This window comes from Herpailurus yagouaroundi, unplaced genomic scaffold (genome assembly GCF_014898765.1).
Source record: "Herpailurus yagouaroundi ecotype Mexico unplaced genomic scaffold, PumYag 100, whole genome shotgun sequence".
Taxonomy (NCBI): Eukaryota; Metazoa; Chordata; class Mammalia; order Carnivora; family Felidae; genus Herpailurus; species Herpailurus yagouaroundi.
The window spans coordinates 20,573,355-20,591,457 of NW_024412391.1; the positions used below are offsets into that span (position 1 = coordinate 20,573,355).

At 36.2% G+C, this 18,103-nt stretch overlaps 1 long non-coding RNA gene across 3 annotated transcripts in view; it reads right to left on the reverse strand.

The window, feature by feature from the left end:
* Positions 1-16,970, reverse strand: part of LOC121028396 (uncharacterized) — a 129,337-nt gene extending 112,367 nt beyond the window's left edge. The window contains exons 1-3 of one of the 3 annotated variants that reach the window (XR_005789212.1): positions 16,676-16,970; positions 11,250-11,299; positions 9,835-9,926 (exon numbers count right to left, since the gene is read on the reverse strand). This is a non-coding gene — a long non-coding RNA (uncharacterized LOC121028396). The remainder of the gene's footprint in view (positions 1-9,834; positions 9,927-11,249; positions 11,300-16,675) is intronic. The other 2 variants (XR_005789213.1, XR_005789214.1) reach the window with 2 other exon arrangements.
* Between the last annotated feature and the right edge of the window lie 1,133 nt (positions 16,971-18,103).

Here is an 18,103-nt window from a genome sequence, read left to right on the forward strand (position 1 = left end):
ATAGATATTAGATCACTGTAATGCATGTGCAGTCAAAGCTTAAGATGTAACTCAGAAAGCAATTTTTAAATTTTCAAGTTAATGTTACACAAAACTTAATATTCTTAGTAGCAATTTACAAACTGTCTTTTGGACAGTAAGAATATAGGAAGTATGCTCTTTATCTGATCATTCTATCTTTCCCTTTCAGATAGGAATTATGCTGAGAAAAAGGCCTACTTCATACGTTTTGATCAAATTTTGTACATTCCACAAGATACTCTCAAGAATAAGAGACTGCAGGGTGGAGTCAGCTATAGGGCACTAATCCAATCTTTGTGCCTCAGGCCTCCTAAATGAGGAATATAAACAGATTGAATACCCAAAAGGCCTCCCAGTTCATGGTCTTCCTGCCAATATCAAGCAATCTCCATTACTAAACAATTCACAGTTACACAGTTCAAGTTTTTATAATAAAAATGCTACCACTTTACATTTCTATAGCCTTTAAATCTTAACAAATTACATCATGATACATAAGTTAAAAGCAAGCATTGTTTCTGGAAACAAATTGGATAAACTCCCAGGGACATATTCCAGCTCCAGCCCTTGCAATCTTTGTGATTCAGGGGAAGTTACCTTAACTCTTGTTAGTCACAGCCTTCTTGACTTGCAATGGAAATTATTACAGTGTCTACTTCAAAGGGCAGTTAAGAGAATTAACCAAAGCATAAGAGACTGTTGAGAACTGAGAGCAAACTGAGGGTTGATGGGGGGTGGGAGGGAGGAGAGGGTGGGTGATGGGTATTGAGGAGGGCACCTTTTGGGATGAGCACTGGGTGTTGTATGGAAACCAATTTGACAATAAATTTCATATATAAATAAAAAGAAAATAATAAATTAAAAAAAAAAAAAGAATTAACTGAATAATCCATGTAATGTGCATAATGCCTGGCACACAACAAACACCCAAGAATTGTAATTGTAATTATTAGCCTTTTGTATGGATGAAGAAATTTGAACAACATGAGATTTGAATGGCTTTCCAATGGTTATACAAGTGGCAACTTGCAGAGTAGGAACTTGAATCCAGGACCCAAAGCTCCAAATCTAGACTTCCTCACAGCTTTCCCCCTACTTGATACAGAGACGGACAAAAACAACTTGGGTTTATTTGATGGAATATATCAGATTCAAGGGAGTATTTTATGCTTAGTGATTATTTTCAGGCTTAATTTGACTCTAGGGAAGCATAACTAACCACATCATCTTAAGGATAAATACCTCAGAACTCTTTCTGATTTGTCCCTAAATTGTAAACTCAGATGTGCATCTGAGAAGCTGCATTGCTGATAACAGCTGTTGAAAAATTGCTACATGAAAGCTAGGGAAAGGCAGCTGAAGCTACGTGCCTTTCCCTGTGGTAAATGTTCAAGTCATGACACAATACTTGAGAAAACTTGAGTAAGCAAATTTGGATCATACAATCTATGTTGCAAAATGCAGACCATTAAGAATAAAGCTAAATGGAGGCTCCTGGGCAGCTCAGTCGGTTAAGCATCTGACTCCTGATTTTGGCCCAGGTTATGATCTCATGGTTTGTGAGTTTGAGCCCCACAGGGGGCTCCGTGCTGACAGTGTGGAGCCCGCTTGGGATTCTCTCCCTCTCTCTCTGCCCCTCCTGTGCTTTCTCTCAAAATAAGTAAAATCAGTTGAAAAAACTTTTTTTAATTTAAAAAAGAATAAAGCTAAACACCACAATCATGTACTTTAACCTATAAGTCTTCAGTTTTGTAGCCCAATTCTTTGCAACTAAAAAAACACAGAACTTCCCACTTAGGAAAGTGGAAACAAAAAACAAGGTGCAAGAAAAAAATAAGTCTATCTATATTTACTCTCTAGGAGAACCCTTCCCTGTCAAATTTTCAGGCAGATTTGAACCCCTCTCCCCCACTGCAACTTTCTGGCTGTCAACTCAACTCTTACTTTATACATCTGATTTCCTTCCAAAGATCTTAACCTTTCAATTTCAGGAAAATAAAAGACACTTCCGTGGGAATGCTAACATCATCAACGCTGCCTACCAGAGAGCAAAAAAATTCTCAGAAAATCGTTGGCTGAGCCAGGTTTAAAAGGATTATTTGAGAACTGTCTCGCAAATTAAAAGAATGAAGCCTAAGTGACCTACATCAAGTGGGATATTAACATATGTTTAATATACAAATCCAAAAGCATGACCACTAATAGAAATAGAGCCATGTCATCCTTGTTAAAGACATGAAAATCATTAGCAGAGTTCATTGACTTCTCAATGACCCTATAAAAGTGGTTTGAACCCAAAGAGGCAGATCTAATTTTGAACAGGCATTACCACTGATAAAACAGACTCTTTTCTAAATGTATATTTATTATCTCTAGTGCCTAGGGATTTCTTGCTTTCTCTCTATCCTTCTACATTTCATTTTCTCTTTCATTTTTTGGGTAAAAACTAATAGTTTATTTTATAAAACATCTTAAATGCCATCTAATCCATGAGCTGGCTAGTCTGAGTTAATGAAAAAAATCTGAATTATGTATTTTCAGAATGCAGTTTTATTACTCTTCAGTACAGAAAAAAACTAATTAACTTCAAAGTACAACAAAACAACAACATCTACACATGCAAAAATCTTTCTGAATGCTTAGTGAGGAGAGATATTTAGGAACATCTGCCTCCAATTCTGGTCTCCTCAGTTAAGAGGAAATAATACAAGATTTATAACCATGAACCAAATTCATGCTGCCTCCATTCAGTCTCCAAGACTCAATATATGTTTAGTGAAATTGCACACTTTTATGCCATTGCCTTAAATAATGTTGCATTAGTTTTTCCCTTAGTCTTTATGGGTTACACAATGTTTCTTGTATTTCTGGGTAGCAAATAACATAACTATCCATACCATGATAATGAAAAAAATTCTCATCATATACTTTTACTTACTTTTTCCTATGTTACAGACTTATGAATAGTTTTATGTCACTCTATATTAGACAAAACAAGAAATTCAAAGACTTTCTGAGAAGAGTCTTAGGAGTGCTGATTGCCAGTAAATTACTCATAAAGGTTTAAATAACTGAAAGAAATCAGTCTAAGGGGGAAAAAAAAAAGATTTAGAAAATCTTTAGAATGTGGTGGGTGTATTAACCAGGAATTACACTCAACTGATAGTGAAAGAGACCCCTCAACATAGTAACTTAAACCTGATGGTGCTCATTTTTCTCTTACATAAAATAATCCTCCATTCTTTGTGGCTGGCTTCTATCTTAAGTTTACCTCACAGTTATAAGATGGTTTTAGAGCTCCAACCATCACACCTACAGCCCAAGCAGGAGGAGGAACAAAGTATGCTTTCTTAGATGCTCCATTAAACATTTTTTCCAGCTTTAGTCATATATAATTGAAAGCAGGCTCCACATACAATGTGCTGAGATCAAGAGTTGCACGCTCTACTGGCTGAATGTGTCTTCTTCACCCCTGATCATTCCTCAATCCAATGTGATCACCTCTCCATTCCCACAATCCTACTCATAGTGATCTTGGTATGGTAGTTCAACTCATTTCAACAGATATTTATTCAACCACTTGAGGCCCATCTCAACAAAAAGTCCAGTGGGTATTCCTATTTATATAACTCTTCAACCTATGGTACTATTAATTATTTTTTATTTTTTTTTTTATTTTTTTTTTAAATTTTTTTTTTCAACGTTTATTTATTTTTGGGACAGAGAGAGACAGCATGAACGGGGGAGGGGCAGAGAGAGAGGGAGACACAGAATCAGAAACAGGCTCCAGGCTCCGAGCCATCAGCCCAGAGCCCGACGCGGGGCTCGAACTCACGGACGGCGAGATCGTGACCTGGCTGAAGTCGGACACTTAACCGACTGCGCCACCCAGGCGCCCCAATTATTTTGTATTTTTAAAGTTTATTTTGAGAGACAGAGAGAGAGTGTGCACAGGCATGAGCGTGGGAGAGGGGCAGAGGGAGAGAGAGAGAATCACAAGCTAACAGCACAGAGCCTGATGATGCAGGGCTTGACGATGTGGGGCTCAATCTCACAAATTGTAAGGACATGACCTGAGCCTAAATTAAGACATGGATGCTTAACTGACTGAGCCACCCAGTGCCCCAATTATTTTGTTTTTTATCTTTTCATTCCACATTCATTCAATGTCTGAAAAATTTTGGACCTCAGTGGTGAGAACCCGCTGCACTCCTCAAAACCTCCTTCCTCCTGGTCCAAAAGTAAAAACCACATAGATGGTTTGTCATCTTGAATTTTTACAACTACCCTTTTTTATAACTACTTCTTCGGTTAGCTTCCATTGTCTTGCAGTGCTTAGTCTGTGGTACTCCTGTGTAAACTCTCAGATAATGCTTATATTTCAAGGTTCAACAAAGAAGAGAAGCTATTAAGTTAGATTGAACAGCTTCTTACAAAATGGAGAAGATATTCTTTCAAGAAGAAAAGGATGTTCAAAATTTACTAGATTGATTACTGTGAGGAAGTAATTAAGTTTGGCATATGTGATGCCCTTTGTGATCACTGAAATAGCAGCAAGTGCAAAGGCAATTTTAAAAATTAAGATCAGGTCTCCCTGGATGATAAACCGGAGATAAGAACTACAGAATGTAAATTGTGTCAGTGCTAAAAGTCCAGGAAATTCAGTGAATAAAATCAAGTATCCATTGTACAGTTCACTTAGATCGCAATATATAATAGTGTAATCTATTATCGGCCACCATTTTGCTTTCAGGCTGCTCAGTGATTCACTAACTAAAATTCACACCTGATTTTGGGGATAGAGTGACACTGTGTTTTTCTTTTTTAAATATGCTTCTGTGGGAGGTTTCAGCCACATCCAGAAGTTGTATAAAGTTATATAAAAATACCCCCAAATTATCCGTTAACAAGGCTTCAATAATTAGCAGCTGATGGCCAACCTGGTTTCATCTAGATCCAACACCATACTGACCAGATAACTCTGGAGCATATCCCAAATATTACATCTATAACTATTTCAGTATTTTCCTGTAAAACATAAGAACTCTTTCAAAAATATAAGCATAATACCATTAGAATAATTACACATTTGATAAGATTCCTTAATATGAACAAACACACACTGTTTATATTTCCTGATGGTCCTGATAGTCTCACAGAATTTTAACAAATATTTGTTCAAATCAGAATCCAAATAAAGTCCATACACTGCAATTAATCAGAATGCCTCTAAAGTCTATTTTAGTTTATAGGTTCTTCCTACCGCCCCTGAATCCTTACAAATTATATGTGGATGAAATAAAATTTTTTTTCCAGAAGCTGAACTTTGGTGATAGCATTCCTGCAGTACCAGCTAACTATTCCTCTGTTATCTATATTTTTTATTTTTTATTTTTATTTATTTTTTTTCCAAATGGTATTTTAGTAAGCCTTCCTGGCGATTCAGATTCCGTCTTTTTTTTTTTTTAAATTTTTTTTTTCCAACGTTTATTTATTTTTGGGACAGAGAGAGACAGAGCATGAGCGGGGGAGGGCCAGAGAGAGAGGGAGACACAGAATCTGAAACAGGCTCCAGGCTCTGAGCCGTCAGCCCAGAGCCTGACGCGGGGCTCGAACTCACGGACCGTGAGATCGTGACCTGGCTGAAGTCGGACGCTTAACCGACTGCGCCACCCAGGCGCCCCTGTTATCTATATTTTTTAATGTATAGTTAGATACAGAAGTCACACAGATCTAGGTTTATAATTTTTATCAAGTACACTTCATATGCGTCAGCGTCCATGTCCCCTATGAGGCACATGATGTCTGGCTGTCTTCTGTTTGCTTGTATGCAATACTAGCAGTCATCGATGCTCAACGTCAAGATCTGTTATTTCTGCAAGGGCTGCAAAATGGTAATTGTTTTTCTAATTCTACAACTTTTTCCTTTTTTTTTTGAGAATATTTCTATGAAAAGGAGCTTCCTCTTATCAACTGCTTGGTGCAGATGGTATCGAAAGGCAGAATAAATGCTTGATTCTCTTTTCACAAAAATTCACAAGTTTATTCCTTAGCAATCTCCAAATCATAAGCAAAATAATCTTTGATATTATAAACTCTTGTATATAAACATATTTGCTGTGTTTCCAAGTAACAGCAGTTATTATCCTCAGGGTCCATTTTTGCCTAATAAAAAGCCTCTATCATGTTGACACTTGAGTTCTGGTGACATAACACACTAGTTTTATTTTGCTAGCTTAAGAATTTCATTTAAATGAAATTATAAAGTAGGGGCGTTTGGGTGACTCAGTCAGTTAAGCTTCCAACTTCAGCTCAGGTCATGATCTCGCGGTTAGTGAGTTCAAGTCCTGTGTCTTGCTTTGAGCGGACAGCTCGGAGCCTGGAGTCTGCTTCAGATTCTGTGTCTTCTTCTCTCTCTGTCCCTCCCCCACTCAAGCTCTGTGTCTCTCAAAAATAGACAAACATTTTTTAAGATTTAAAAATTACATGAAAGTATAATCTTTTATGTCTGGTTGTTTCCACTCACAAGAATATCTAGGATACCCATCCAATTTGTTGAGTACATCAGTAGTTCACTTCGTTTTCAGTGCAGAGGTTTATTTCATCGTACGGATATAAAGCAATTTATATATTCTATCACTTGTTGATGGACACTCTGATGGCTCCAGTTTGACAATGCAATTGATGGTTCTGGTTTTACTATGATGAAAAATTCTGTTATGAAAAATGAAGCACATGTCTTTTTTACAAACATATGTCTTCATTTCTCTTAAGCAAGTAACTGGGAATTGCTAGGTCAAACGAAGAGAATTTGTAACTTACAAAAGTGAACAACCTTTTTTTCCAGCATGGTTTTGCCTTTTGTACTACCAACAGCAACGTGTGAGATTTCTCACCTGCACAATCTATCAATCTTTACATTTTAGCTATTCTAGAGAGTGAGAAATGCTAACTCATGATTGTAATTTGCATTTCGCTGATGAGTGAGCATCTTTTCACATGAATAGTGGCCATTTTTGTATCTATTTTTGTGCAGTGTCTACTCTTGGACATTTTTGAATATTGAATTGGAAATTATTCATATTTTCTCTATATAAGTGTGAATATAATATGTGTATATGCATACATATATTTCCAGAAGAATATTGAAGATCTAAAAAACATCAATATCTTAATCTGGCATTTTTATCAACTTGTAATGGCCCACTGTATCTTCTATAATATTCTTGGTTTTGAAATATGTTTTATCTCAAATTAATACAGCCACTCCAGCTTTCTTATGGTTAGTGTTTGCATTGTATATATTTCTCACAATTTTATTTAAGCCATTCTATGTCTTCACAGTGTTTTTCTTAAAGACATTGTAAAGTTGAAGTTTGCTTTATATCCAGTCTTCAAATCTTGAACATATAAATCTGTGTTTAGATTTTCATTTAATATATTATTGATATGGTTAGTTTTGACTCAACCAGATTGTTACAGGTTTTGTCACATCTGTCCTTTATTTCTTTCTCATTTCTTGTCTTTTGGATTGACTACTTCAATAATCTATTTTTATCTCCACTATTGGTGCACTAGGTCAATTTGGTCAAGAGCATGTTGAAGTCTTCTGTAGGCTTTTAAAACTCTGCTTGTCTTATCAGTTACTAGGAGAGAAGTATTGACATGGCCTATGGCAGTTATGATAAATATGTATTTGTCCACTGAGGGATATTTGGTGTTCCTCCATCACATATTTTCAAACTGTTATTAGTGTACAAGCATTTTGGATTACTGTGTCTCTTTGATAAGTTGAATCCTTTATCATTATGTAATCATTATGTGCCTTTTTGTGTTTGGTTGTGCCCCTGTTTGAAACATACTTCATCTGGTATCAGAATATACCAGTTTTTTGGGGCACGTGGGTGGCTCAGTGGGTTGGGCATCTGACTTTGGCTCAGGTCATGATTTCACAGTTGGTGGGTTCAAGCCCTGCATTGGGCTCTGTGCTGACAGCTCGGAGCCTGGAACCTGCTTTGGATTCTGTGTGTCTCTCTCTCTGCGTCTCCCTCACTCATGCGTTCTCTCTCTCTCTCTTTCTCTCTCTCAAAAATAAATATACCTATTTGACTCTTTTATGTTTGCTGACAACTTGTCCTATCCTGTCTTGTTGTATTTCTTTGTGATTTGTTTTATTTGCTGTCTTTTTAGGGGGAAGGAGGATATTTTTTATTATTCTAGAAAGGTTTTCTATTTTCTTCCAAATGTTATGTGACTTTATATAATACCCTTAGTCCCTTCTATTTTAGTATTCTTATTGGTTCACTAGTCTAAGCCATTTGAAATTTAACTGGGAACCCTTCTTTCAAGCATTTAATTTGTAGCAATATCCTTTTACTTTGTTAATTTCTATAAAGCAATAAGTGAGCCTATTCTACTTTCTATGTACTGTTCCTATTCTCATTTTTAATAGTTGACTATATTTTTACTGCATGTACCTTTATATTCTATACTGACTCCCTTATAGCCATATCTTAGTTTTACAGGTTATTATATACTCGGCTCTCACCATCACAATTTATGTACATGCTTTCCAGTCACTTTGGTAGTCTGAAGTTCATTGTCTAGATTTTAAAGGTAGGTCTTATGGAATCGACATGTATTTCCTAAATTCTTTTATCAGCTGTTGTTTTTATATATGAAGGCTAGTTTGGCCAGATATACAATTCTTAGCTTCCATTTTCCTTCCTTTGATGATCTTAAAAATGGTTTGCCATTTTCTTCCATCACAACATGATATCAAAATGTCTGATAAATGCTTATCTTTCTCTTACAAATGATTTGGGCATTTTGCCTGACTGCCAATGTATTTTTTTGAGATTATATCTCAAATTATGTTGTTATTGCTTTCCCTAAGTACATTGTACATTTTTTTCAATAGAAAGGCTTCAATGTTTCACGGAATTTTTAGTTCTGTCCAATGTTGGGGTTCTTATAGGAGGAGTCACGTAATGCATGTTTTATGTTCTTACCAAATTTCCATATATAACACTTACTCATTAATATTTTTTCACCTATTTTAAAATTCTTATATATTACATTTTGTATTTATTTCAGAGCATTATCCAAGGTATTTGCTCCTTTTTGAGTTCTACTTTGAACTTATCTCCTAAATGACTTTATATTTTTAATTCTTTCCTGAGTTATGTCAACTTACTTTAGAAATCTTCCCTGTCTTCAAATATCTCTTTTTCTCTTTTCTGTGTTTATCTGAATCTGGTTGATTTATTCTTTTAATAGCCGTCATTGTCTTCTTAAATTATTTTAACTCACTGCATATTTGTATGAGTTTTATTCTGATCATTGTTACCTTTCTAATAACCACATTTTTTAAAATTTTTGAATGTTTATTTTTCAGAGAGAGAGAGAGAGAGAGAGAGAGAGAGAGAGAGAGCATGAGTGGGGAGGGGCAGAGAGAGAGGAAGACACAGAATCCGAAGCAGGCTCCAGGCTCTGAGCTGTCAGCATAGAGCCCGACGTGGGGCTCAAACTCACAAACCGCGAGATCATGACCTGAGCCGAAGTCGGACGCTTAACTTAATGAGCCACCTAGGCGCCCCTCATTGTTACCTTTCTAAATTTGGGGTGGAATTTTATTATAATCTTTTTATGTTGCTTATATTTTACCAAGAGAGGTTTTCCTAACTAATAATAGAAGAAGGTAGACAAGAACAGCTTTCCAATATTTATGATTTTGTACTCTTATTAGTATAGTAAAAAATTCAAAAATATGGTCTTGAGTATTTTTGAGATCTGCCTCCTTTGCTCTCTTACCGCATCTTTTCTGGACATTTTCTTTCCTTTGCTCCTATCTTTCTCAGGTCATATTCTAGTTCAGCAGCATTTCTGTATTGTAGAGCTTAGTACTGGGAAAAAGCATCAGCTGGTTAGTTTGGGAGCTTACTTATCTAGTCTGACCCATACCAACGAACCTTTCTGTAGTCCTTCCATGTTCATTTCTGAAATGAAGCCTGAGAACCCTGCCCCCTTAGTTTAGGCTACTTTTCTGAATGTGACCCGCTGAACTTCCCAGCTAACTGGGACTCTGAGCTGCATTTCATTTTGTTAGATGCATAGCTTCTCCTGCTATAAAGGTCATCAGAAGTTACTTTTATTTCCTCTTCTTCCTTGTACACAGCTGCTAATACCAAATGTGACTTACTGCTCCTGGTGAGTTGGCCTACAGAGTTATAGTTTGGATTCTTGCTATTATGTTTTTTTGTGGATACTTAATATGTGCTTTTAAAATTGTTAGGCTGGGGGCACCTGGGTGGCTCAATCAGTTAAGCGTCCGACTTTTGATTTTGGCTCAGGTCATTGTCTTCCTGTTCGTGAGATGGAACCCCACATCAGGCTCTGCGCTGACATCACAGACCCTGCTTGGGATTCTCTCTCTCCTCTCTCTGCCCCTTCCCCTGCTTACACGTGTGCTCTCTCCAAATGAATGAATAAAACGTTTTAAAAAAGATAAATAAAGTTGTCAGGCTAGTCCTGTTTTTTTGTTTTATTTTTAATGGCTGGTGTTGGGGGGGTTCCCAAATCTATACCACTGCTGATATATCTTACCCCAAATTTTCTCATTTTTTTCTTTTGTCTATATATCTGTATATATTGTAATGCTGCCCCCTCAACATAGCTATTTTATACTTTTCTTTTTCTCTCCTTCATAATTTTCTTCTCACAACATCTGAGTGTATGTTGGGGGGGGTGGGCTTATTAGTACTGGAGAAAGATAAGCAGGACTAAAAAGGAAGTCATCACTTTGGTGTCTATATTCACATCGTAAGCATTTCTTCCATAGCGTATATGCTGTATGAAAAGAGAAAGTCTACAAGTACATTTTCCTCCTCAAATACAGAAAATATGGCACTGGAGGGATATGCCATTTTTACCCAAAATTCAAGAGCACATTAGGTAAACTGTTAAGGACACACACTTGTCTTCTCATCCCCCTGCCCCCATTGATCTTTTTTGAAGTAATTGGTGGCAACCCAATTTATGACTTGGTTAAAACAATTACATTCTTAAAATGTCCATGATAATGCAGTATTCAGTTTAAAACACATTATGTTGGCATTTTAGTTCATGTTACAACTTCACCCCACAGAGCCAGCCACAAAACATTAAATATTCCATTGTACTTTAAAAAAGTAACACTGTTGCTACCACTGACATCCCTAACATTTCACCTTGTAATGTTGCATTCAGGGTCTGAAGTGAAGGGAGACAGCAGCCAATTCTTTGATTTAAAAAGCAAGAAAAACAAACTCCGTTAAACATGGTTCATAAGCAGATGTGACATTTCCGTTGTTGAAGATATTTTCTTGATTTACAGAATCACCACGAATGGGGTTGCAAAAACACTTATTCTTACAGACGCCTTTGTGGGAAAGGTTAAGGCTTATACAACACAATTTAGAATGCCCTTAGTCTGAGGAAAGGAAAACGTGTTGTACACAGTGATTCCTTTGTCATCTCTCAACCGTGTTTCTCCCCTGCTCCTTATTGATGTTCTCTGTGTTCTACAAGCTGGCCTCATCTCTTTTGCTAGTATTCAGTCTTCACAGGCAGTGGGACATCTCTGAGGAGCTAAGGCTTGGCATCTAATCAGATTAACAAGTAGGATGTTAGTGGGTTTTACTTGCATTATTAAGACAAATGATTGGGAAATCTATTACACTTAAGGCTCGAACTAGGAGCAAGCTGGGGTCAGAACCCTGGCTATACATCTAAATCAGATGAGAAGGAAACATATCTGAGAAATTCGATAGCCCATAATAGTTTGGTGTTTCTATTTGTGGCTTCCCACCTTGATTTAGAAATGAGATGAGATGCACAGTAAAGTCTTTTCTGGTGTCTCCAATCGTCCCTAGGGGAAGTAGGCTGTAATCTCTTGGAATGTTCACAAAAGATATAAATAGAAATACCTCAATGACTCCATTAGATGTTGCCCTGTAATTTTTAAATCAGTATCATCCTTAAATAAGAAATAAAATAAATACATAATGACCATATTTAATAATAACCCCCAATAGAATTAGACCTGAATTAAAGATCAAAGTCAGAATTTATAAGTTAGATAACTATCTTTTATTCATATAAAACATTTTAAAACACTTCCCCAGCAATTACTGCATCAAAATAAACTTGTAAGATAATGGAAAGAACTGTTATTCATACCACGCAGATATGGAAACTGAGTCACTGCATGTCGTCATGCATGTGATCTTCAGCAACAATCAACTGAGTGAAAATGCAGCCCCAGTTTGTCCCCTCCACCATGTTGCTAACTGATGGAAGTAATCCCTGTGATCCACACACAAGAGGAGCAAAGGCACTCATGTCGGGCTGTCAGGACTCAGCAGGACTCTGTGCCCTTCTGGACATCTAAATGAAATCTGCTGCTTTTGTCTCTTTATAATATTATCTATAAATCTCTCCTGTTTTCTGATTGCATCATGATAGGTAGCTAAATAAGATAATCCATTCTCCTTTCCTTTTCCTCAGAACACCATTTTATGAGTCTAGAGAATTAGAAAGCATTTTGCGACTAAATGTTTTGGCAGACAGAAGAGCGGAAATAGAGTAAATTGCCTAATCAGAGGAACAGAGGCTTGCAGGCTCAACACTAAAGTTTTAATGACAGGGTCTCACGGGGTCACTGATCTGATTACAGGCTGTTTTCCTAATCCACTGCCCAACTTACTTTTAATTCTGAATAAGTGAAACTGAGAATCATGTTCTGATGGATCCTTTTGTTAGCTTCCTTTCCAGCTGTCCAAGTTGCAATAGAAATAGAAGATATTCTTGTGCTACTCTGCTCAGAAATCTGCAGGACAAGAGTCCCAAGCCAAGTCACATGCTCAATGGGCATAAGCATAAGCTTTTCATGACATCATCCCTCCTACCTTTTCATTTAGATATTTATCAAAACCATACCTATGTCGAAGCACACAAATGAAAGTAACAACATGCCTCTGTTACCTATGGCTTTTTTCCTTTGCATGGGATTCAGAAAAAAGTCAGCTTTGGAAAGAGATTTGGGAGAGATGGTGATGTGATGGGACTTGTAAGTGACATATGAATACCATCTCTGTTACTTCTGGAGACGTTGAGGGGTTTGTTTGTTTAGGAAATTAAGGACTTATGTAATGAAAAGCAGGATGGCTAACTTGTTCCAGTCACATACTGAAGAAGATGAAGGTACTCTTTCTTTCTTCAATGCTTGAAGTTAGAGGCCAAACACCAGGAAGCACAACAGCTTGCACATAACACAGTGTAGACACTTTGCAACTGTAGCTGACTGATCAGCCCCGGAAATAATGCCAAAGTGTGGGTGGGGAGGGGGTGAAATAGCCAATTTTAAGGGCAGGAAGTTGATCAAAATAAAATTTTTTGATTAATAAAGGTGAAGTTTTTCATTTCCACATTTTCTTAGCTGTGTTTTCTTTCACTTTCTTCCCCCATGAACACATTTACATTACAATTAAAATCTAACTAGGAGGCTTCACTCAGTTTTGCATGGGCTAGAAAATTTGGCACATGATGTCCCATACACTATGTAGCTGGTTACGACGACATTTTCTAGTTCAGTACATTTGTATTGGTTTCCAAGGTCCCACTGTGGATTCCATTTAATCCTTCCTTTTTCAGACTGTGCCTCTCTGATATTCCCAATTATTAAGGTCTGATCGTGTAATAATCATGAGTCCCCTCCCTCCCAACTACCATCTCTGCTCCTTCTATCAAAATTTACCCACCATCCCTCAGAATTGGTCTCTCCAAAGTGAGGACAGTCTACCCTCTGAACCAACTTTGCCCTAATAGACTAAAGAGAAAAGACTGTGGCTGACATCTTACTTGGTCTCAAGCATTGCTTCTTCTCTTAGATCAATAATGTTCCGTCTAGGTCATGCACAGTCCTAGAAATGCAAGAAGGCTTGTACTCAGGCATATAGACAATTTGAACTGATGCAAATTCAGAAGCTATTTCCTAAAACTAATATGTATGAAAAAGACTTTGAAGTTAGGCTTTATGCCGTGTCTATTTTTTAAACTCCTCTTTTACACTGGTCCTTCCTCCACTTTATGGTAGGGATGGGAAGGAAGAAAGAAAAAGTAGAAATAGGAAAGGGGCGTAGAGAGAGAGAAAAGTATCTCCTAATCTTACATCCCAGATTTCTCTACAGACACCATTCATTTCTTTCTGTGAGATCATAAAACATAATGTAGAGCAAAATAGCTCAGTTCCTGAATTTCTGGGTTAGACCTGGGTTCTAATCTCAACTCATTCACTTTTAAGTTGTGTAACTTTATGCAAGTCATTTAACCTAGAATGATGCAAACACAATTACATGAAAACTCTCCAAGGAGTAAAGGGTAAACAAATTTTAGGACAACTAATCTTCAGATTTCTAAGTTCATATTCCCTTTTGTAAAAATCAATCTGCTGGGGTGCCTGGGTGGCTCAGTCGGTTGAGCGGCCGACTTCAGCTCGGGTCATGATCTCACAGTCTGTGAGTTTGAGCCCTGCGTCAGGCTCTGTGCTGTCAGCTCAGAGCCTGGAACCTGTTGGATTCTGCGTCTCCCTCTCTCTCTGTCCCTCCCCTGCCCATGCTCTGTCTCTCTCTGTCTCAAAAATAAATAAAAACATTAAAAAATTTTTAAATAAATACAAAAAAATAATCAATCTGCTTGGAAAACACTAACATTAGGTTGTCATTTAAATTTCCCCTTTCTAATCTTTTACATGCATTTTCCCTGTGGGAGAATCTGGTCTATGAAAAACAAAAGGAGCATTGGTAAAACATATTAAAAGCAACAGGGCCTTATATCATGTAGAGTACAACCTGCTCAAGACAAAGTTCGGGCCTTATCCAGATGTTTATCTTAGAATTCAGAAGCAAGACCATTGAATCAAGGAAACACATTACTGTATTTATATAGAGTAAAAAATGAAGTCACACTTCTATAAGAAATAATTCTAATCTGATTAATTTGGCAATGAGAACTGGCTTTTGAAAATAACATATTCAAAAATTGTAAGATAAAATATTTTACAAAAATATTATATTAGCAAAATTATGCTGAAGTTAATAATATTTGGATTTTCCAACCTTTTCTGAGTATGTCAGGTTAGACAAGGTATTCCTAAGTTAAGGAATAAAATGTAAATTAAGGTGCTGATAATTTTTGATGAATTCTTTTGATATACTTTCCAGAAATTGAGGAAGCGGATGATTCAGGGTTTCCTGAAAGGGTTTCAAAGGGTTTCCTTTGAAAGTCAAATGGCTCGTCTTTCCTCTCATCAAATATGTAAGACCTAACTGAATCATCAGCTGATATAGCATCAAAAGTAATGATAAAACAACAATCTTTAGCTGAAAATTTAGAAGTTTAAGAAAATATGTGAAATTTAGAAGTTTAAGAAAATATGTGACATGTCTATGATAAAATTCCTAATATGTAGACAATACTTCTCAGTGTTACCATCAATGAAAACAGAAATAAAATTGTTTTTGGACGCTGTTATTATAAGAATGAGGAAGAATCATTTTTGGACATATGAACTATGTGAAACATGTAGTCCCTTTTTTATTAATAGGAGCATTTATAATAAATTTTTTCTCTATACACTTAATAATTACTTGTCAAATGTTTTATATATTTTTGTTGCTTTGATCAAAGCAAAAGGATATAAAACATTGTCTACTAATAGTAATTCCAAATCTAACTACTTCCAGGAGAAATATATATTTTTTAATGTTTATTTATTTTTGAGAGAGAGAGAGAGAGAGAGAGAGAGGGAAACAGAGGATCTGAAGCAGGCTCTGCACAGCGCACAGCCAGATGTGGGGTTCCACGTCCCGAACTGTTAGATCAACCTGAGCCAAAATCGGATGCTTAACCAACTGAGCCACTCAGGTGCCTCCAGGAAAAACATTTATTTTTAAAATCTTAGAGTTGTGGAAAATAAAAATACATGTTTAATTTATAAGCAGAGTTTTCTTACAGAGAAGTATGAGATGCTTTAGTAATTAGTAAAGGAGATATGGGTTTAGAAATATATTATTTTAGGATAAAATTCTCTAGGGAAAATGAAATGTAAATAAGGTTAAAGAATAAAAGATAGGACATCAAGTTTCTAAGGATTAAAGAAAAGCTTGATAATGAAATTATTAAATGTCTGGTTGTGGATATTAAAGTGCTATGGTATTTAGATTCTACTGAAATGTAAAGTGTAAAAGATTTATGTAGCATTTTTAATTTTTAAAATTACAATATTTAAAAGAAGCCAGAAATTACACTCTTTACTTCTTTTTAAACATATAATGAATTTTTTATACTGATTTTAAAACATGTAAAGGAACGCACACTTTTTTCAAAATACTCATTGAGGGTACATCAGCAAAAATTTTAAGACCTCTGGCTTAATATGCATTTTCATAAAGTCCTTCTGACCTTCTTAAGAATTAATTCCCTTAATTAGTCTATTCTATTTGTCTTTCAATCTTTAACATGGAACAGAATGCCTAACAAAAATATTTTCTAAGAGAATGGATAATATTACAAATAGGAGCTAGCTCTAAGCAAAACTAGAATTTCAGCAACTTACTGTTTGAAGCCTCTTTATACCATTTGTACATAACTTTCTTGTCCAACATTGCCTTCTAGGATTTTGCCTGAGAATATATAGTTTTAGTATAACATGGTTTAGCGTGTTGCTCATTTCAAGGACAGTTGCCTTTTACAAAGGGAATACGGAATTTCAATTTCAATTCAATTCATTAAATACTTCTTAAGCTCTTACTATATACTTAGTCATTTCGCTAGGGGCTGATGATATGACAGTGAACAAGATAGTCTCGGCCTTGCGTTCATCGAAATAACATTTTTGCAGAGGACTGATGTTAAACCAGTAAGGACACATGTGATGAGATCACAAAGGGAACAGAGAAGTATAGAAGCATAGAGCCAAAAGGTAGAAACCTTGTCTATGAGATCAGAGATACACATACCAGTAGAGAAACATGCCACAACATTCTATTTTGATTACTTAGAGAATAGAAATATGTGTATGCATGTATGTATGCACACACATATATATACACATATATGTATATAAACACATTACATACTGAAATAACATATGCAAATGTAAGAATAGCAATTGGTGTAAAAAAAATCAAGGACTTACAATGTTTAACACCATGAACTATACTCTTCTAGAAATAAAAAGTCAAAATATGTTTGGAACCAACTTTTGTGTAACAAGTTGTACTAAAACCTGAGAGATGGATAAAATTTATAAACTGTAACTCATTAATGGAACACAAACCCACAGTTTCTGAGACTCCAAAATACTTCCATATTTGCTTATCATATATAAATAGAGCTTCAGTGAATATACACCTTTATTTAACATTACGAAGCATACCAAGCAGCCCTTAAATTCAGCAGATTTTCCTCTTTCCCTTCCCCTAGCTATTCCTGATTTTCTAACTATGCTCAACAGGGCAACAGGCTGAGGAGCTAGGGCCATTGTAGTCAGATGGAGCCACTTTGATTTCTTTTTTCATCAATTCTGACTCTCTGTGATCTTAGAAAAGTTACTTAACCTCTCGTCTTAATATCCTCAGAGGAAATAAGGCAATGCTAGCTAATTCACAGTTATTTTAGATCTTCAGGGAGATAATGAATGTTGACATGTCCATGATATACTTGCCACAAAACATATGTGAAATCCATTACCCTTTTGATCTCCTTGGATATCAGCATAGACTATTTTATACCCTTACTTGAACCCAAGTCAATATGGTTTTACATTTTAATCCTGAAATCTAAGAGCAGAATTAAAAGCCTTGTCACGTGTTACAAAGGTGTCAGAACTCAGGGTGTAGGTAGGTAGAGGGGATTTGGAAAAAGGGGAGAAGGGTCTTTCCTAGAACTTCTGCACTCAATCATAGAGATCACCATTTGGGGATTCCCCAAGCGGGGCTCAAATTCATGAGTTGTGAAATCATGACCTGAGCTGAAGTCGGAA